General features: G+C 39.2%; 2 long non-coding RNA genes across 2 annotated transcripts in view; one reads left to right on the plus strand and one right to left on the minus strand.

Moving 5' to 3' along the window:
- Positions 1-12,636, minus strand: part of LOC148145400 (uncharacterized) — a 64,179-nt gene extending 51,543 nt beyond the window's left edge. The window contains exons 1-2 of the long non-coding RNA XR_015761305.1: positions 12,550-12,636; positions 3,815-3,935 (exon numbers count right to left, since the gene is read on the minus strand). This is a non-coding gene — a long non-coding RNA (uncharacterized LOC148145400). The remainder of the gene's footprint in view (positions 1-3,814; positions 3,936-12,549) is intronic.
- The window catches only part of LOC122562730 (uncharacterized), a 319,752-nt gene that overhangs the window by 120,643 nt on the left and 176,693 nt on the right, over positions 1-22,416 (plus strand). The window lies entirely within an intron of this gene.

Consider the following 22,416-nt stretch of genomic DNA (forward strand, 5'->3'; position numbering starts at 1 on the left):
CCCAGATCCAACCTTCCAGCTCAGCACCGCCATCATGCCCTGTTCATCTTCCTTCCCAACTATCTGCTCCACCCTCCCCTCTGACCTATCACCTTTACCCCCACCTCCATCCACCTATTGCATACCTTCCGCCAGTCGATCTTCCCACTTGTCCACCTTCCTTCCCCCCAGCCCAACCCCACTTCCATTTATCTCTCCACACCTGAGGCTCCCAGCCTCATTCCTGATGAAGGGTGTTTTCCCAAAACATTGATTTTCCTGTTCCTTGGATGCTGCCTGACTTGCTGTGCTTTTCCAGCAGCACATCCTGATTCTAATCTCCAGCATCTACAGTCCTCACTATTCCACAGCCAGCAAGAGTATCAATCAATGCTAAGAGTTAACATTTGGAATTTGTATCTACATTGGCATGCAGTTACGTGAACCACTGTTGAGTTTGTTTTCAAAGAGATAAGTTGACTTCCCAGCACATCCCTCTTGAAACAATTATCTGCTCTCCGCACAATTAATGGTCCAACATTTTTGTAAACAACTTCCTTCATTTCCTGAAAAACAAGGATAACGTGTCCATCATGATGGCTTCTCAGAAGACTGACTTTTAAAACAAATATCATTTTCATCTAGAAACAAACCTATAATGCAGAGAGGTGGGACTTTGGGAGCCAGAGCAAATTATGTACTTTTCCTGTGTCTCTTGGACAGAATCCAAACTGGACTGATAGGATGGGAAATCTCCCTTCAATAAACAGTTATAATTTGGAGGTGCTGGTATTGGACTGAGGGCACACAGGGCACCTCACACCTTCAATGCATTATCTGGACCAATATGGCACCAATTATTAAAGTTCACTTGAGAATGTAACTTTAAAAAAAAGAGTTATGGGATTTACATATGAAAGAACTGAAACCAACATGGTCATTCTAAAAGATGAGAGACTCAACAAACAATCCAGATCTTTTTCAATATATAATTTCAGTTACATTACACTGTAAACTTCGTCTATAAATCTGGTGTCTTACAATCTTATACTCCACAACCTCCTGATGAAGGAGCAGCACTCTGAAATTTAGTGCTTCTAAATAAACCTGTTGGACTATAACCTGGTGCTGTGTGATTTTTAACAATAAATAGTTGTAATCAATTTAATCTATTGCGTGTAGCTTTAATCTAGCTCTCATCAGACTTGTGTGTATAGCATGAAGTTTATAATAAACCTGCAGTCTCATCAAAACCATATGGATGGTCAAACCTATTAGTGTCAGTCCGAAAGCAGGATCTGGAAAGCATCCAGCCTTACATTGACATGATGCAAGGAACATTCATATTGCAGAAGTACCAGCCAAAGTTCCTATCCAATAAGAAAGGACTCAGCTCCATCTTTCTGGCATTCAAAAGAATGACTATCATCAGGTCTTCCACCAATATCTTTGGATTCACTATTGGTCAAAGGCTCAATTTTGACCAGTTGTATCAATATATTGGCTACAAGAACAAGTGTGTACTTTGCAATAAGTGGCTCAACTTCCAACCACACAACACTTCTTCTCCAATAAACCAAAATCAAATCATTTTCACGACTCAGGTTGGGAATGGAATACAACATTCACAACTTGCCTGGAATCAGAGCAAAGCTCAAAGAAGCTTGATACAATGCAGGACAAATCTGTCTGACTGGGTGAAGGTCCTGTCACAGAACCAAATGGCTGTATTAAGGAATCTAATGTCATCTTCCTTAGAATTGCCTTTGGATGTTTAGCTTTTTCTCTGTACAAAGAAAGATGCTGGAATTGTGAGCTGATAATGGTGCAGTGAAGGAATTTAGGCCACTGGGACCCATTTGAACAGGACAATTAGCTTGAAGTCTCCTCAATCAATGAAAAAGAAGGATTGAGAGATTATTAGCATGATAATTAAGGAGATGTAAATTAGAATGTGGCAATTCAATGTCAATCCAGACATATAAAGAGAGAAAAAGGGAGAGATAGACTAAATTATCAGAAAGAGGAAAAAAAAGACAGAAAGGAAAATTAAACAAATTTGTAACAGCAAATTTCACATTTTAAGACTTTTCAAATAATGAAAACTTGAAGTAATGAATCTCCAAACAAGTAAACACTAATTCTTGGTAGCAAAAAGATTGATGTTAATTCTCAGGTGTCACATGATTTTTAACTGATGCACAAATTCAGGAGGATCACTAGATTAATGTATCTCAATGATAAGGGAGACAGGGAGATGCTATGTCTGTGAAGTTATCATAGGACAGACATGACATGGAAAGAAACTTTGGTTATTTGAGTTTAACTGAGCACTTTGCTTCTTGTCTGAATTTGCAGTAACATTTCATAGAATTACAGAATATTACAGAAGGGAGGAGGACCTTCAGGCCATCATATATGCACTGCTTCTTTGAAAGAGTAGTCCAGTTGTTCCCACTCTTTCCCCACACCTGTGACTTCTTTTGAACCAAGTATTTATCTAATTCCTTCCTCAAGGATACTACTGAATCCACCTCCATCACCTTATCCAGCAATTCATTCTGAATTCAATTTGTTGCACGTAAACTCTTTTTCTTAAACCATGTCTTGTTTTGTTATTAATGCTTCGGACATTGGAAATAACTTCTATTTACTAGAACTAACCCATTTATGATTTAAAGACCTCCGTCAATTCTCTCTTCAGTCTTCTTTTCTCAGAAGTGAACAATCCCAGCCTCTCAAGTCTTCTTATGCATAGATGATGCAAACACTATTACTTCCCTGTTCTTTTGACTAGACATTCTGAGCCAATATCAACAATATCTACTCTGTATTATAACAGCAAGCTGGGTCCAATTTTAGTCACTTGGCTGACACATTTTTCAGCAGCAACAATGTCGAAGTGAAACCAAAATCCAAGTGAGGGAGTAATTACTTCCCACTGATTCCAGCCTACTGCAATCTTGGAGCAGGATGACAAACAGGGTTCCATGACACTCACTGGAAGCAGATGTTAATGTCATTATCACATAGAAATCCAGGTCCTATTCTATACACGCACTGGATCTGTATGCAAAGCTGCCAAACCAGCAACCATTAAAATAATTGTGGGCAGGTATTCCTAAGCCAGTTTAGTTGAGTGATTTTAAGAAATCTAAAGAATATGTTAAAAATCACACAACACCAGGTTATAGTCCAACAGGTTTAATTGGAAGCACACTAGCTTTCGGAGCGATGCTCCTTCATCACCTGATGAAGGAGTGTTGCTCCGAAAGCTAATGTGCTTCCAATTAAACCTGTTAGACTATAACCTGGTGTTGTGTGATTTTTAACTTTGTACACCCCAGTCCAACACCCGGCATCTCCAAATCATAAAGAATATGTCACATCTTCTCAGCCTAGGTCCTTCCCTATAAATTACAACTGCTAGCTTCAATCTGCAGGCAATCTAATGGAATTCCATCCCCTATTCTGTAAGAAGTCTTTCAGTTAGCATTGGCTACAAAATGATGTGGTCCTCCAAGGATCTGGTTTGAACTAATAGTTGGCTCAGTTTACTCACTTTCCATCCAATGGAGGAACTTGCATGAAAATCCAAACCAGTATGTCTCCAGTGTATACTATTCAAAAGATGCAATGCACAAGCCAGAGGAAATGGTGGCATAATGGTAAGTCACTGGACCACTAATGCAAAGGCTGAGACTAATGCTCCGGGGACAGGGCTACGAAAACCACCATAGCAGCTGGTGGAATTTAAGCTCAATTAATAAAATCTAGAATTGAAAACTAGTTTCTATAATACTGAGGATTGTAAGAACACATTAGGTTCACTAACCTGCCATCTTTATCCAGTCTGCCTGCATGTGACACCAGACCAACAGCAATGTGGTTGACCCTTAACTGCCACCTTCGAAATATTAGGCCAATCAGTTCAATACTGATCATGCAAGTGTCATCTGCAGGCAATAAAAGAATAAGTCTCAAATAATTTACTTCAACTGCAAGAGCAGCAAAACCATGTGAGCAGCATCACCTTGCTCTCTTGGTGCCAATACTTATTCACTATTGGACCAAAGTCCTAGAATGTCCTGTTTGTTTCAATGGGAGTGCCATCAAGTTAAAGTCTGCATTATTCAAGGAGAATCCAGTCAGCTTAAATAAACAATTTATCACCTCTATTAAATTCATTGGCATCAAACTTAAGCACATTCAGAGTCAAAATAATAATTAAAATCAATGGCTGGTTATGATTAACTAAAATTTATAAATATCAGCAGAACTGCAAGGTAAAATTAGAGGCTTTAATCACCACTTTTCTGAGCTAGAGATGACCAAGCTACACAATGGTATACATGAGGAAATCATTGAGCTTTCACTGTTAGTTCTTTAACATGAATAAGCAGTGGGGAAGGCTGTCTGCCAACAGACTCATGTCTGAGCTTTAGACCAAGGAACTCAGTACAGGGCCCCTGTTTCTATTCTTAGAGTCATAGAATCATAGAGATATACAGCACGGAAACAGACCCTTCAGTCCAACCCGTCCATGCCGAAAGGATATCCCAATCCAATCTAGTCCCACCTGCCAGCACCTGGCCCATATTCCTCTAAACCCTTCCTATTCATATACCCATCCAGATGCCTTTTAAATGTTGCAATTGTACCAGCCTCCACCACTTCCTCTGGCACCCATTCCACACATGTATCACCTTCTGCGTGAAAACGTTGCCCCTTAGATCTCTTTTATAAATTTCTCCTCTCACCCTAAACCTATGTCCTCTAGTTCTGGACTCCCCACCACAGGGAAAAGATCTTGTCTATTTACCCTATCCATGCCCCTCATGATTTTATACACCTCTATAAGGTTTTCATTGAAGTTTTGAAATTATTGCTGGGGATGTTGGTCTATGGGGAATTCAACTTCAATAGGGATCCAGGCTAAATCTACACAAGAGATATTCCAATGTGCATTTTCACAGACAGATTAAAGAAGTGATTTACTTACAATCAATCTGAACTGAATTCTATCTCAGATATGAAAATCACAGAAATTAGCACTTGAGCCCAGTGCATTATACAAAGTGGCACATAATGTGCTTAGGATACAATGTTTTCTCCATGTCCTTGAAGTAAATAGCTGAACACCTCGATTCAATTGATGGAGCATGTTGATATAAATGCATTGCATGCTCAAATAATGACAGCAACCTGTATATATATTTTTAAAGCATCTGCTACAATATGTCTAGTTGCTGAGACTATTGATATAGTAATAGTCATGCAGTGACATAATGAAAGAACTAATAGCAAATTAGAACATGAAATCATATGCATCACCTGGTGGCTGAAATATCAAACATTAGAACCACAATATTCATATTGTACCTCTGACACAGTAAAATATTCCAATATGCTCCACAGGGCATTATCAAACGAAATTTGACTTGGAACCAGACAGGAGATATTTGGGTAGGTAATTAAAGTATGGTCAAAGAGATCAGTTTTAAAAACTATCTTAAAGGTAAAGGGGAGATGGGAAGACAGATTGGGCTAGGGAGAAAATTTCACATCTCAGGGCTCTAATAACTTCTCACAGTACAGCTAATGGTGGTACAATTAAAATTAGAGATTCTCAAACTACCAGAATTAGAGGTAAACTGGTATCTCAGAGGATTGACGGTTAAAGGAAATTAGAGATAGGGAGGGGTGTGGCCCTGGAGGACCTTAAAAACAAACGTGAGAATATTAAAATCAAGTTTTTGCTTCACTAGGAGCCGATATAAGCTGATAGCACAAGGGTGGTAGGTTATGTTCTCCTTAAAATTTCGATGTAGCCCATTTTGTTCAGCGACTTCCTCTTTATATTCTTTTGTGTGACTGCATTTATGTATTCCTTCTCACAAACCCTGCTATTGCTGGACCACACCTAGCCATGCAGCTTTGATGGAAGATTGAAGGTGGATGAAGCATCATATCAATATACTTGGCATTTGGAAGTGATTTGGGGCATTTGGTCATTAAGGGCTAAAGGAACCAAAGGATTTTGGGCAGGAAACAGGAACAGGGCACAGAATTGCATAATCAGCCATGATCATATTGAATGGCAGAACAGGCTTGAAGGGCTGAATGGCATATTCATGTTCCTATTTTCTAATCTCATTAAAAGAAGTGAAAAATTTTGATCCTGAGTTTGAAACCCTATGCCCGAAAATATCTGTTATTATGTTTGACAGTAGAACTGTTTTGATTTTAGCTTTTTCCATTTGTGTGGAATCTGTTATATGTTGCATTTGGCTGGGTATATGAATAGGAAGGTTTTGGAGGGATATGGCCGGATGCTGGCAGGTGGGACTAGATTGGGTTGGGATATCTGGTCGGCATGGACGGGTTAGACCGAAGGGTCTGTTTCCGTGCTGTACATCTCTATGACTCTATAATATTAATGATTTTCGCAAGAAGATTAATTATCACGAGTTTCTTAAAGTCAACAAAATACATTGATTTATACAGAACTCTATACCTTACATATAATCTTGTGTCATCAGCATAATATTATGCACAAGAGCCTTGTTATGATCTTGGTTCAGTGTTAATACCTGAAACATTCAAGGACTAAAACTGGTTTTAGAAATGACACTGCTGACTTAAATTGGGTGCTTTGATCACCTGATAAGCTCAATCAACCCACATGAAATGTACAAAACCAACTGTTTCAAAATTATCATCTTAATCAAGAGGCCATGAAACTTTGTGAGCTGTCAAGAAATCCTCATCTTTTGTTTTACACACCTTGGTATAACTACACATTTTAAGAGGTGAAATGTTGCTGCAAGTATCCAGCTCAAAATAACACATGGACACAGACGCACAAGAATCCACAAAGGAACAATACAATCACAGTGGCCTTTGAGCAAAGAGGGAGAAACAACATGAGCTGATATCAGCAAGGTTACAGTAGGTTCTTCTCTTTCTCTCTCTCTCACTGTTGCTGTTTCTCAATTGCAGAAACAAGTGACTGTGAATAAGCAACTTGGAAACATCATTATCACCGGGAACTCAAAATCTGCAAACTTTGCAACTGAAAAAGAAAAGGGACCACAGCTCAGTAGCTGGACTCAAATCTTTTTGTTCTCACAACCCAAGAACTCTTTATCTGTAACTGCATTTGTCTTTATGTCTGTACTGAATAATTATCCTCCATCATCACACCACTCTGTAATTTCATTACCTGTATTTGCCTGTGTGTGGTTTTTGCTACATTTCCTTTCAGCTAATACCTAATAAAACTTCACTCTCTTTCACACAACAAAACCTTGGAATTGGCTCACTTTCATTTTCCTCCTGAGTCATAATGTTAAATTGAAGAAGTGTCACAGCCAAGTAATCAAAACAAAAGCTTGTTGTGACTGACCCTAGAGGAGCTTCAGTAAAAGAATGGAGCCATGCCCTCTTCCCACCTGGATGTAACAAAGTTTGGGGCTTAGTCTGTGAGCTTCTCCTAGGTGAGTGGCAGAATTGGAAAACAAAGTGTTTCTTTAAAAACTTGCAAAAATAATTCACAAAAATGTTTTAGAGTATTTATCATTAATGTTGCTAAGACATCCATGTTTGAAATTAATGTTTGCATATAGGAGACAAAATAACTAACTTAAACTTAAAACTTGGCCTTGGAAGAAATGAAAGTGGTGGCTTAGAACTTAAAGGGAGAGTACTGCTCAAAACCATGAAAACAGAAATTGTAAAATGAGTAGCAACTTGTCTAAGGCTAGACACTAAGTGTAATGAAACAGAGAAATTAGAATTGGAATAGTGAGGATTAGAACTGGAATTATAAGAAAAGGAATGAGAATTCCAGGAAAAATAGAGTTGGAGGCAGGAAAGAGAGAAAAAGATGATTTCAGATAATGAAAGCAAAAGAGAAAGCTGAGTCAACTCAAGTTGGGAAGAGAATGAAAACACCTTTAGTAGGAGAACGCCACCTCACTCAGACTTAAGGGCGGAAGTAATCAAGTTTGCAAGTTGTGATGAAAGTGTGTGAATTATACATATGAATATCACATTTTTCTCTAGAGATTGAATTTCAGGCTAGTGGCATTTAGATGTCACTCTTTCTTTTGTGAAGGCTTTTAAAAATGAACAAGGCTGATCTTTCTGGACCAACAATTTAAAATCACTTTGTGTCATAAAGCAGGTCTATAAGCCTCTTGTAGTGTTAATGGAAGTTGATTTATATTGTGGGGGTTTACATCAGGAGAAATAAAAACATTAAGCCATTAGTTCAGCAGAAACTAGGAAGGTTTTGGGGCAATTCAAAGACGAACTGACTAGGGTCACATATAATTATAGTTTGTTTGAGAAAATGAGGTGATTCAAAGTAGTGAAGGAAATTAGATATGTTTATTTTGTAAAACTTGCAGACTAGGTGTGTTTAATTCGAAATCTGCATTGCTTATTCAAAGCTGAGAAAGTCTAGGATCTCAATTGTGTGAATGATCAAAGAAAAGTGCTCATAGCTTATGGGACTAGAACTGAGAAGAAGCTGTTAAGTCAAACCTACAGTGTGGACAGGAAATGCAGTGTCTCTGGATTTTGACCAACTATAAAGTGATGATATTGGGGTATAGATGCAATTTTGTTTTACTATGTATTTCAAAGTGTTTTAATTGCATTATATGTGGATAGCTAGCCTTGTTTTATTTTTATGTTTCTTTCTTTTGCATAAATAAACTGCTGTTTTATTGTTAAAAGCAAGTCTTCAGCCTGGCATTTGCACTGTTCAGTGAAAAACCGCCACATTAATTAAAAAGCATATATCAAGCTGCACTTCATTATGGAATCTGACTTGTACAGTAGTAGCATCAGCTGGTGCATAACATCAGATTTAACCCTAAAGTTTGATAAAGGAAAGGTAGCTGCCTTCTTTATCTCATTTGAAAGAATAGCATAGTTGTTCAAGCTGCCAGTTCATTGCTTGACACTCTTGCTGCAGAGCAGGTTGACAGGGAAAGCTCATGAAGTTTACTGACTATCCAGCAAAACAAGGGGCTATTTTAAGTATAACATTTAGTGCCAGAAGTGCATAGGTAAACATTCCACAACCTCAAGATATGACCAGATCAGATCTAACTGGTATATGAACAGCTTAATCAGCTTGTTTTTGATCAGTGTTTGTGGGCACTAAAAATTAATAACTTTATGAGGAATTATAAACTCAATACCCTTTCAAGTTTGGACTCATGTTCAGGAATAAAATGTAGCAGGTCCCATTTAGGCAGCCATTCTGGTAGATGGCTGTGAGTTAACATTCAGACTTATAAAATCAGGTATGATGGGGTCAGCAAGCTTTCACAGACCAGAGAGAGGAGTGAGGTTGAGATAAGTCTGACAGAAGCAGAGAGTTGGAATAAAAGGTTATTTTTCGGAATGACAGCTAATGACAAGTGGTGTCCCGCAGTGTTCAGTGTTGGGGCCGCAGCTGTTCACTTTATATATAAATGATCTGGATGAAGGGACTGGGGACATTCTGGTGAAGTTAGCCAATGATACGAAGTTAGGCGGACAGGCAGGTAGTTCTGAGGAGGTGGGAAGGCTGCAAAAAGATTTTGACAGTTAAGGAGAATGGTCCAGGAAATGGCTGACGAAATTCCATGTGACTAAATGTGAGGTCTGCACTTGGAAAAAAGAATACATTGGACTATTTTCTAAATGGTAAAAAAATTCCTAAAGCCAAAGTACAAAGAGATCTGGGAACGCTAATCCAGAATTCTCTAAAGGTTGACTTGCAGGTTGAGTCCATGGTTAAGAAAGCAAATGTAATGTTGTCATTTATCTCAAGAGGGTTGGAATGTAAAAGCAGCAATGTGCTACTGAGACTTTATAAAGATCTGGTTAGACCCCATTTAGAATACTGTGTCCAGTTTTGGGCCCCACACCTCAGGAAGGACATACTGGCACTGGAGCTTGTCCAGCGGAGATTCACACGGATGATCCCTGGAATAATAGGCCTAACATATGATGAATGGTTGAGGATTCATTAGAGTTTTGAAGGTTTAGGGGAGATCTAATAGAAACTTACAAGATAATGCGTGGCTTAGAAAGGGTGGCGCTGGGAATTTGTTTCCGTCAGTTGGGGATACTAAGACCCGTGGGCACAGCCTTAGAATTAGAGGGGGTCAATTTAAAATGGAAATGAGGAGACATTTCTTCAGCCAGAGAGTGGTGGGCCTGTGGAATTCATTGCCACGGAGCGCAGTGGAGGCTGGGATATTAAATGTCTTCAAGGCAGAGATTGATAAATTCTTAATCTCACAAAGAATTAGGAGCTACTGGAAGAATGCGAGTAGGTGGTGTTGAAATGCTCATCAGCCGTGATTGAATAGCAGAGTGGATTTGATGGGCCGAATGGCCTTACGTCCACTCCTATGTCTTATGGTCTAAGTATCCTGGAGACTGTTGGAGAGAAAAAGGAAGCCAATTGGAGAAGACATACTGCCCTTGACCATTAACAGGAAGACATGAAATAACAGACAGATGGGAAACCATCCCAAGTTTTTCCACTGAAAGAAACTAGGGCATTAAAGGAAAATTTGGTTTTGAGAAACTCAAGCAGCAAGACTGTAGCATTTAAGGGAGATCAGTGTCTGCTCAGACATGGATAAGTGGCAGGAGTTTCTATCAAAAGGAATGGTGACCACCGACTGCTTTAAATAGCCAGAGAGAGAGAGAGGAATCAACATTCTCTGAGACATTGGGTGCTCACAAAGTTTGTAAGTGCGGAAGGTAAAAGATTTTCTATCTGGAAGAAATTAAGTTCTAGTGTGCTCTATAAAAGGCACAAGAGAAAGAGAATAGAGGTGTCACTGATGAGAGTTTACTTTGTGAATGAACTTGCCATGGGCTAGCTAACAATAGAGTCCACCCCAAGCTTGTCAGTGCCAGGAATAGATATTTTCCTGAGAAATGATTTAACTGGTAACAAAATATAGACTTCAGTCTGAAAAGGAAAATCTAGAGAGGCTTGTGAGGCTGAAAGCCAGCAGCAAGTGACAAGAAACTCTTGAAACATGAAAGAGAAGCTCTATTGAGCAGCAAATTTGTGAGGGTAGGAGGAACTAAATGAAGGTCATTTATACTAGCAAAAAGCTTCAAAGAGTCCGGGAATCAAAAAATGATTTGGAATTCAGAAGCTGTTCATGAGGTAGAAAAACCAATAGATTTAAGAAATCCAACAAGGATATCTCAGTTTAATTAGAAATGAAGCCAAGCCAAACCTGACCTCTCAGGAAATGGTCATGTCAGATCCAGGAAAAGTTACAAAGCCTACAGTAGCCATAAAACACCAGAAAGGCCTGGAAGATAATTTTCCTGATTCTAAAATTACCATTATGCTTACCTTTGAGTCCTCCCACCACTAGGTGTCAATCTAGTATATATGCAACCCAAAATGACAACATTTTTTCATGTTGTTTTCACAAGTAACTTTTATAACATATTAATTTTAATTTATTTGTAATTCAGATATTACTATCTTTGCTGCAGTGCTAGAACAAAATGAAAGAATCCAAATAGCTGGTAAATTATTACAGTCTAAGCTGTGTTGCAGATGATCATAATACAGTGAATGCTACAGCTTGCTGTTTCTGAAATTCTTGTTTGATCTGAACTACCATTGAAGATGACTTTTAGACTAAAACTTCTTTTAAGGACGTATCCAAATGTAAGTCATTTCGGATTTGGATGTGCTTGCACTTTTCAACATGTTTTCAGGAGTGGATGTGAGGCAACAAGCAAAATTCCATATTTTCAACCATTGGCCTGGAACTTTTTGTCCACTAATGTGAATAGGTAGAAAATTATGAGCTGTCAAGTGAAGCAATGGATTGTCTATACGCAAGTGTGCATAAGTGATGCAACCTTCTCATACTACAATACATTTCTGCCAGTAGAGTGGGAGCAGTTATTTGACTTGCAATTCTGAATGGATTCATGGTAACAGTCATGTTTTATTAATAACTAGCTACTTGACAGAGATACCAGATATCCATGCCACATACTGGATAGCATCGGCATCAATTGGCAGGCACACATTTCTATTTGCTAATTAATGAGATGCTTTGGCAGTTGAGGAAATAGGAATGCATCTGTTATCTGTCAGGATGATTGGAAGGTAGATGTTTAGCTTTGGCTGAACATCAAATTCTAGAAAGTTCAGACATTAGCAGCTGACCTAGAGGTTTTCAAGATCTCAGCTTGACATACTGAGAAGCATATTTATTTCATTAGCTGATGATTTCCACCATGAGTAGGGTGATCCTGTGGTAAGTACTCCTCCTACCCTGAGTCATACTTCCCATCAACTAAATACTTGGTAGCATCAACAATGACGAGCCGGTAACATGCAATTTTGAAGCATTGCAACCCTTTATCAGAAGGATGACCAACTGGAGTTCTTCTGAACAACAATAGTCAATGGGGATTCCAATTCAACAGACAACATCCATAGCAAACAAGATTCTTAGATTTCTCAGGAGGAATCTATAGTTTTGCAATAAAATTATGAGAGATCTTTCTTACCAAATATTTGATCATCCGGTCTTAGAGAACGCAAGTTGCGTGTGGGATCTGTATATGATTAGAGATATAAATAAGACTGAAGTAATCCACAAATGTGCTGCAAGATTCTGTATGAATCACTCTGGGAAATATACCAGTGTTACATCCTTCATCCAAAATTTGGAATGGGAATCACTGTGGCAAAAGGGGAGAGAAAAATCAGACAATGTTCCATAAAATGTAGAATGGAATTGTATGGAATTGACAGAAGCAAGTTGTTAGCATCCACACAAACTATGACGGCTATTTTTTCCAAAACAACGTAACAACAAACTTTCTTCACAAGGACCATGGAACAAGCTGCCAAAGAAAATAATCACAGATTCATCAATTGAAATTTTCAATGGTCTGTTTCCATGCTGTACAGTGCTATAACTCACCTTTGATTATTTCTATTTAAACATTTTCAGAATCAGAACTACCATTTCAGCAGATATTCTTAATCTCCGAGCGCTACCCCTAAAAATGTTCGTGGAGTATGTGTGTAAGAGTAGAAATAATGAGGTAGCATATAATTTTTACTCATTTTCAATAATCCTTAAGGTAATTGGATATTTTAAAGAAGCTGCCATATTTGAATGGAAAGTGATTTAAATTGGGACTTTATCACACCATTTTCATTTATTAAGACCCCAGCACGACCATTTAGAAACAATGAGAACATTCGTGAAAATAAGTATTGCAGAGCTGCACCCTCCATATGCTGCACTACTATTTGTTATGGTTCAGGCTGAGAAAGTTACTTTATAAAGTTGAGGAACACAAGGACAAAGGTCAACCAATAACTGAACAAATCCAAAGCCCCATTGCCAGCAACATTTGTGTTATTGCATCCATTAAAGAATGTTCAATGAAGAAAACCTTTGACTGAAATGGTATTTAACAAAATTTACCGTAATTGGTTTTGTAATAAAGGCTTCCTAACTGCAGGTCTCTTGCAACGGAGAAGTAAACTTAATACTTTAATGCACTCTATAAACTGTGAATAGTCAGGAATATAATTTTAAGACAAGCATACAGCCATATGCTTATTGAATTTCTCTGAAGCTTTGAATGCATGTTTATTCACCTCAAACACAAGCTGAAATTACACTTGATTCCTGATTATTATAAATGAATCAATCATATCTTTACACGAATACATCTGTGATACTGAAGAAAATATATTTATTGGAATACCACAATGAAGGACAAACTATAATTAAGAAAGCACAGACTATCTACGTATTCTGAATGAAACCATGTAATCAATATAGCTTCCTACTTCCTTTAAGAGGATCTAACTTTAAAAAGAATGAAAATGGAAAATAAATAAAATACTATTATAACGTGGGATTAAACTATTAAAGCTCCCTCCCATCATGTGTCTCCCAAATAACATCATAATTATATCTCCCACAGTAAAAGAAAAATACTTCCAGGGGTTAGATGGGTGGCTGTCGTGCCTTTACACTCTGGATTTCTGAGACTCCTTGTTGTTTAACCCAGGGGAAAGGGTGAGGGATTTTTTTTCTCTCTGTTTCTCTTAAGTGAGCCCTCTACATGTGGAGACTGGCCAAGCTCCGGTTTAATGAATCATAATGATCCATCGTTATTTGTCTGCATGTCATGGAAACTGTCCTCAGAAAGACACATATGTCCATCAGGGAAACATTTTGCTGCTTGCTTTCCAAATGTTGAAATTTAGAAATTACCAAACTCTGTTAGTGTGAAAGGCATTATTGTTCAAACTAAACATGGGAACAAATGCGCCAGAAAATTGCGAAATACAAACAAAAAAAAATGTTAAGATACGAAGAGTAGTTCGGAGCCCTTCATTTTTACTGAGTCGAAATGAAAATGTTTTAAAAGACTTTTCATTTATTTTCTGGCCTTCTAAGTAAGTAAAAGCTTGTGTTTCATGAAGTACTGCAGCATGTTTAAAGTTGGATTGTTGTATAAAAAATGTCTCCTATTTATAAATCTATGTATCTTGCTTCATAAGGTTAACTTTCAATTTGAAATCCTGCACTAAAATTATTGTATTGCATTGTTAATGGGTTGGCTTACATTCATGCTTAACATTTTAACTCAGTATTCAAGTTGTTTAAGATAAATGTGTGAATAATGCAATTATTTTAAATAGCTATTGGACTTGAGTAATGAACAGGCAACACAATTCAATAAATTAACCAAGGTTGTACAATCATGTGTACTGAACATTGTTTTTATTGTTCTGTCATACACAACATTTTCTCACGTTTGTTGTTTTGTAAGCCTTTCACTTATGGGTTAAGCTTGTGAAGGAGTTTGAGGACGACTGTGGAGTTGGAAAAGATTACAGTGATAAGCAGAAGCAAGGCTATAGTGTAGTCTGGAAAAAAGGATGAGAATGTTAAGATCAAGGCAATGTTTGACCAGGAGCCAGTGTAGGTCAGCGAGCACAAAGGTGAACTGGGAACAGAATTTGCTGCAAATAAATTACAGACCCGGGTTCAATTCCCGCCTCAGGCGACTGACTGTGTGGAGTTTGCACGTTCTCCCCGTGTCTGTGTGGGTTTCCTCCGGGTGCTCCGGTTTCCTCCCACAATCCAAAGATGTGCAGGTCAGGTGAATTGACCATGCTAAATTGCCCGTAGTGTTAGGGAAGGGGTAAATGTAGGGGTATGGGTGGGTTGCGCTTCGGCGGGGCGGTGTGGACTTGTTGGGCCGAAGGGCCTGTTTCCACACTGTAAGTAACCTAATCTAATCTAATCTAATCTAAAGACACAGGCAGCAAAGTAAAAGCTGCAAAGGGCACATATTCTTTTTGGGAAAATAAATTCTGGATTTTCCAGTGTTCTGTGGGGCTTGACAATCAAAAGAATGTGCCTAAGATGGAGGTTCACACTCTATTTTCTTGTTTCCAATTCTGATGGATAAATTATTATTGTTGCCTTATTGTGGAATTTGTCCCTTGCTTCATTAAAAAAAACTCAAGGCATTGCATTGAGAAAACGTTAGAATAGGGATACAAAGGGACAATGTGGTGAGACAAGATTCTGGCCTTGGGGCTGTGCTTGCTAGAAGCACAGAACAGATTCGAATGTAAAGATCAGCGTGCCTGATTTACAGTGCTGCCGATTTTCCGGTCATTAATTTCAACAACCAGAAAATCGAGTGTGTTAACTGACCTCCCCATCTGATTCACTGATCCTCACTCCCAGTCAGTGAGGTTCTGCAGTGTGAGCTTTGTCTTTCACAGTGATATAACCAACAATCCACTAAATTATTAATTTTTAAATTGTACAACCTTGTAGAATGGTATAAGTCATTATTCATATATTATTATAACTACAAAGATTACTGAATATCATGTTAAAGAAGAAAATATGGACTTACATTTATGTAGCACCTTTCAGGACCTCAGAAAATCTCAAAGCTGTATCTACAAAATTGTGATTTTTTTTCTCTCTGAGCCATATTGCAATGTCTGAAACATGGCAGCCATTTAGCATACACAAACTTCCACAAACACCAGCTACGCTAACAATCCCAGGCCTGACTGTGCTATTAGATTAGGGGCAAATAATGGACAGTAGTCCTGCTCTTCTTCAGTACTTTGGGATCTCTCACATTCACCTCAGAGCTTTAAATGTTTTGTTGTATTTTCAGATTGTGTTTTCTTGCAGCAAGCTTTTTCATAAGTACAAATGGTAATAAATACCCAATGGGCATACAGACCATGTACAGACAAGCAGAATATACTGATCTGAAAATACATTGCCACTTGTTCTAGTTTTCCTTACTCAGTTATAATTTGCCTTGAGGACAGAGAATAGACTGGTAGATATTTTGATTTTCCTGCTGGTGCTAATGAGGTAATTCCATTGAAAATAATACATTTTAAAAATGCGTGCATATACGCATGTCAGAGGTTGCAATGCAGAGCAACAACTGCTGGATGTATATATATCAGATGACATATTGGGTACTGTAGCATAGTAATTAAGTTACTCAAGTATAGCAATTCCAAGACCTGGATTAATGGAACTGCATTCGAACCCTATAATAACAGTTGAAGAATTTAAATTCAATTAATTAAATAAATGTTAAAATTCAATGGCTTTACCATTGTCAACATCCTTAGGGTTACCATTAATCAGAAACTGAACTGAACTAGCCAAATAAAAGTTATGGCCACAGCAACAGGTCAGATAATGGAAATCCAGTGGTGAGTAACTCACCTCCTGATTCCCAAAGCTTGTCCATTATCTACACAAGTCAGACGTGCGATAGGATACTTCCCACTTATTTGGATGAGTGTAACCACTCAAGAAGCTCAACCCCACCCTGGACAAAATCACCACTTAATTTGCTGCACATTTAACACCTTCAACCACTGTTGAAGCACACTAGCAGCAATGCATACCATGTACAAGATGTTCGGCAGAAATTTACCAAGATTCCTTTGACAGCACCTTCCAACTTTGTGACCTCTACCACCAAAACAATGCTTAACAATTTCCCTCATATCCCTCATATGAACTGAAAGTGGAGGAGGACAGCTGGGCAACTGGTATAACTTGGTGATTGTTCCATGGTGGCCATTGATGCTTCAAAACTCAGGACCCCAAAATTTCAACTTGTGACCCCACGTGGGGGTCATGACCCCACTTTGGGAAACCCTGAACATGCAGGACAACAGCTGCAAACATAGGGGAACATCACCACCTGCAAGTTCCCCTGCAAACCACACAGTATCCTGATTTGGAATTGCATTGCCATTCCCTCATTGTACACCTACTGTCAACACTGTGGGTGTACCTACCTCTTGAATGTCTGTGGTTCAAGAGTCAATTCACTACAGTATAATTAGAGATAGTCAGTAAATGCTGGCCTAGCTAGATAGAAGCATGCTGTCCTTCCCTGACCTGGAATTTATGTGATTACAATGAAGTTGACTCCAAATTACCCTCTAAAATGGCATAATAAGCTACCCAGTTGTTACCACCATCTTCTCAAGCATCAACAGGCAGGAAATGTTGCTGGCTTCCAGTAAAGGTCACAACATGTGACTAAATAAATAAAGCAAATGCAACAAAAAGATCAAATTTAATGTTCACCTGCAAACCTGGATGCTGCAGGTTTTACATAATCGATTCTGCTCAGTGCTCTAAGAAGTACTGAACGTCAGCTCTGCAACAAGATTGCAGGGCCAGTGTTGATTTTTTTTCCCAAATTAGGATTTGGATTTCATCTGAAAAATCATGGCTCATCTGATCATGCCCTCAATTTGGATTTCCTGCCTGCTCCCCATAACTCTGACACCCCACGTAAATCCCATAAATCTTCCTAACTTTGCCTTAAACATATTCATTGGTCCAGCCTCTGCTACTCCCTTGGCGAGAGAATTCTAAAGATTAATAACCCTCTGAGAGAAGAAATTCTTTGTCACCTCCATCTTAAATGAGAGAACCCTTATTCTCAAACAGCTCCCTCTAGTGCTCGGTAATCTTTATGAGTAAATGGACTCAAATGCAAATAGTGTAAATCTAATCAAAACATCCCGCACAGAAAGCACAGTTTTATGTTCCCTGTCAGACATATTTAATTTTTTAAAAAATTGTGTTGTCAATAGTAATTTGGATCAAAGCACAGTTTTTATAGTATGACCTGCTACCACGGGATCTTTGTTGTGCTACAAAGGAAAGAGAGGAAGAACAAAGTCAACATTTTAACCTCCTTTTAATACTAGCCTTGCCAAGACCAAAACATGAATTAAGTCTTTACAGGATTATCTTTTAGCCCCTGCAATGAACTCTAAACAAGCTATGCAGCTTGAAGTGCAAAATACCACAAAAATGATATTTTACAGCATCCGGTTCATTTGTCAATACTTTATCAGATTAAAAAAAAGACTTTCAATGTCGTGCAGTAATAATATTAATCAGATCTTAGAAGATGTGCCATTCCATGTATCTGAAGCCAGCTGGAAAAATGTTCCAAAAAGGAATTTGATTCAGTGTCCCCTCAGTAATACCAGTATCATATTCAAGAGTCAGCTAAAGCTACTGGTTGAAGCAACTTTGATGCTTTTAAGAGGAATCAAGATAAATGCATGAGAGAGGGAAAATAAGGCAATGCAGAAAGGATTAGATGAAGTAGGATATAAGGAAGCTCATGGGAGCATAAACACCATCATTGGCCAATTGGGACAAACTCTTTTTTTATTCATTCACGGGATGAAAGTATCGGTGGCTAGGCCAACATTTATTGCCCATGCAGCAATTGTAACAGGTCTGCCAGGTGGACCACACAGAATATGAGTTCCCTGTTTGGGGCTGTAATCTGGTCCAATCAGGGACCCCTGGCTGACAGATAAGAACAGGCATGTCAGACATCCTGTTCACTCTGACAGCTGGGTCTGAGGGAGTTGCAAAAGTGTTAAGGACTCTCCATGTGTGAATAAAGAGTGAATTGATGATGGGATGCCTGCCTCTGTGTAGTTATTTCAGTGGTGATGAGAGAAAAGTATGCTCCCAAAGAAATTTGCTTGCAATTTCATATTTGAGTTTGGGTAAGAGTTTCTGCCGTGTGCTGTTATTTGGGAAGCTTGACTCATTCAATTCTGCTATCGAAGACTGGGCCCGGTATGTGGAAAGAATGCATTACTTTTGCCTAATTGTTATTAGGGCAGATGAAAAGCAATGATAATTCCTTTCATAAATTGTGGACCCTTGCTTTTTCAGTTATTAGGAGCCTCGCTTTTCCTGAGGCACCATATGTTAAAATCTTTCAAGAGTTGATGGATTTAGTTAAGGAATATTACAACCCCAAACCATCTCTAATTCTAAGATGCCAATCAGTTTTACTCAGCAATTCAAGAATATGAGGAATCCATACTAGGATTCTTGACTAAGTTTAAGATGACTGGCAGAGCCTTGTGAATTTGGTTATCCCTTAATGAGATGCTGAAAGACCTTTTGGTATGTGGGATTAATGATGTAATTTTGCAAAAGCACCAACTAACTGAAGCCCAACTGGATGTTAAACAGTTACTACAACTGGCTTTATCATTGGAAAATGAAGCAGGTGGAGCACATGAGTTGCAGGGTATTCCTTGCCAGTCTGACTGAGCTTAGAGAACAGCACCTCAGTGAAGGCAATTTCATAGCCTCACTCAGGACATATCCTGAATTGAGGGCCTCTAGGTCAGCCTACACCAAAATCCCAAAAGAAATCCATGCCTCGGCCAAATGTTTAAAATTTTCTTCAGGGTCCAGGTTGGCAAGCTATTGTAGTTGCTGCCAGTATGCAGATTCGAGACAGCGAAAGAGTCCCACTTGACCTGAATTGAGTAAGAGAACTCATAGGGTGGTGTGCAAGATAGTGCACACCCTAGAAAGTGCACTGAGATCTGGTGTGGAACAGTTAAATTGCTTCGTGACATCCAAATCAGAATCAATCAAAATAAACATCTGGTTAAATGGTCACCTGGCTCTAATGGAGGTTGATACAGGCGCAGCCATTTCAGTGATCGCAGAACCAGTCTTTAGCATAATTTCCTCTGATCTCCAGCCCTTATTTTTGCACAAGGCCTTGGATGGACTAAGAACCTATACCAGGGAACCTTTACAGATTAAGGGTACAATTTTGGTTCCAGTCTCTTATGAGAAGCAGCTAGTTCAGCTACCACTGATTGTAGTAGAAACGCTTGGGCCCAAGCTTGGTGAAATTGGTTGAGAAAGATTCAGCTAGATAGGCTGAACATTTTACAATTAGAAAATGGCTGCCTGAGAAAAGTTCTAATTAAAAACTGGAAGCTTTCCAGGAAGGTTTAGAGACTATCAAATGCATCAAGGTCCCCTTGCATGTTGACCAGGAAGCAATTCCACAATTCTGCAAGGGCTGCCCATTGCCATTTGCCTCACAGGCAAAAAACAAGCAAATAGCAGTCTAATTTGCAGAATGGGCACTACTGGTTCCACCAACTGTGAAGCCCGAAGGATTGGTTTGTTTTTGTGGGATTTTAAACAAATGATAAACCACTTTGCACAGCTGGATAAATACCCAATCCCTCACATAGAGGATTTATATGCAAAGTTGGCAAGGTGGGCTGTCCTTCACAAAGCTAGATAGGAGTCATGCGAATGTGCAACTGAGGTAAGATAAGGATTCCCAGACGTACACTACAATTAACCCCTATAAGAGTTTGAACCAATGTATGAGACTGCCATTTGGGGTGTCATCTGCCTGTACAAGTTTTCAGCAGATGATGGAGAACATTTCACAAGGTCGATCCCAGGTCGCCATTTATCTAGATGACATGCTAATATTTAGAAAGACTAATACGAAGCACTTGGGAAACTTGGACATAGTCCTTAGACGTTTCTCCCAGGTGGGCATATGCCTTATAAGGGAAACGTATTGGACAAAAGACTCCACAAAGCAAGAGAGACAGTTCACTTCAAGTTTGGTGCAGGAACCACGAGGATGCCTCTGCCTGGGTAAGAGGCATAGTCAGTGACATATAAAGTTCAGGTAGGTATGACGGTCCTGCACCACATCAAAGCTGTAAACCCACAAACAGTGTGGGAGCAAAACATGCCCGACTCCTCAATTGCCTTTCCAACTGTTCAAGAACTCTCCGGTTCTCCCTCTCTGTTGAAGGTACTCTACAATCTGGGATGCACACGGCAGATGTCACTGCCTCAATGCCTTTGCCATCTCAAGAGGAGAATGGATTTCTTCCAAGATGCTTCAGGCACAAGGAGTAAGCTACAGTGCGTTAGACATCACCCATATCAGAGGCAGAGTTGAAGGAACCTGATATTGTGCTTAAACATCTCAGGGAGGAGCTACATTAAAAAAAAACCTGTCCATGTCCTCGGACTCAGATGGGGAGGGATGTAATGATTGTAACGAGGTCAGCCAGGTGGAATAAAATATGAGTTCCCTGATTGGGGCTGTTAATCTGGTCCAATCAGAGAGCACTGGCTTACAGATATGAACAGGAATGTCCTCCAACTCTATTTTGATTTGATCCCTGCCCTCCCCTTCATTGTTTGATCACACAGCATTGCCCTTTTGTGAAGGACAGTGTTTGTCACTGGCCACTCGGGTGTTTTCCTTTCTTCCTGGTGGTGGAAATTGAATAAAGATTCATGCACCTTGTGTCTCTCACTGTGTCTCACACCTACACACACACAACATGGATGCTGGGGAAAAAATAAGCACTGCCGCAGTTAGGTGGTAGTGTGGGGCTTTATTTAAAAAATAAATAAATAAATAGAAGTGTAAAAAAAAGAAAAAAAAAGAAAAGGAATGTCCTCCAACTCTATTTTGATTTAATCCCTGCCCTCCCCTTCATTGTTTGATCACACAGCATTGCCCTTTTGTGAAGAGCACTGCTTGTCACTGGCCACCCGGGTGTTTTCCTATCTTCCTGGTGGTGAAAACTGAATAAAGATTCGTGCAACTTGTGTCTCACACCTACACACACACAACATGGATGCTGGGGAAAAATAAGCACTACCGCAGTTAGGCGGTAGTGTGGGGGATAAAAAAAAACACGACTGTCAGGGCTTCTGCTCACTCTGACAGCCTGCTTTGAGTTAGCTGGGTCAGTGTCATGTACTATACACATGGAAATAAGGGGTGACCTGGTGATGGGATACTGACCTTTGTGGCGTTATTTAAGACACCCCTTGGGGAAACATCTAAAACAGAAGATACCACAGACCTGTATTAATATTAAAAGTACTTCCGGGGGGATCGAAGATGGTGGCGATCTGAGAAGATCACACTGCAGAGCTTCGCATCGCAGCAGGAGCAGGACGGTCCTTTAACCCACCCAACCCAGGTCAT

The sequence above is a fragment of the Chiloscyllium plagiosum genome, unplaced genomic scaffold (assembly GCF_037043375.1).
Source record: "Chiloscyllium plagiosum isolate Xiang-an unplaced genomic scaffold, Cpla_swu_hap1 HiC_scaffold_24, whole genome shotgun sequence".
Taxonomy (NCBI): Eukaryota; Metazoa; Chordata; class Chondrichthyes; order Orectolobiformes; family Hemiscylliidae; genus Chiloscyllium; species Chiloscyllium plagiosum.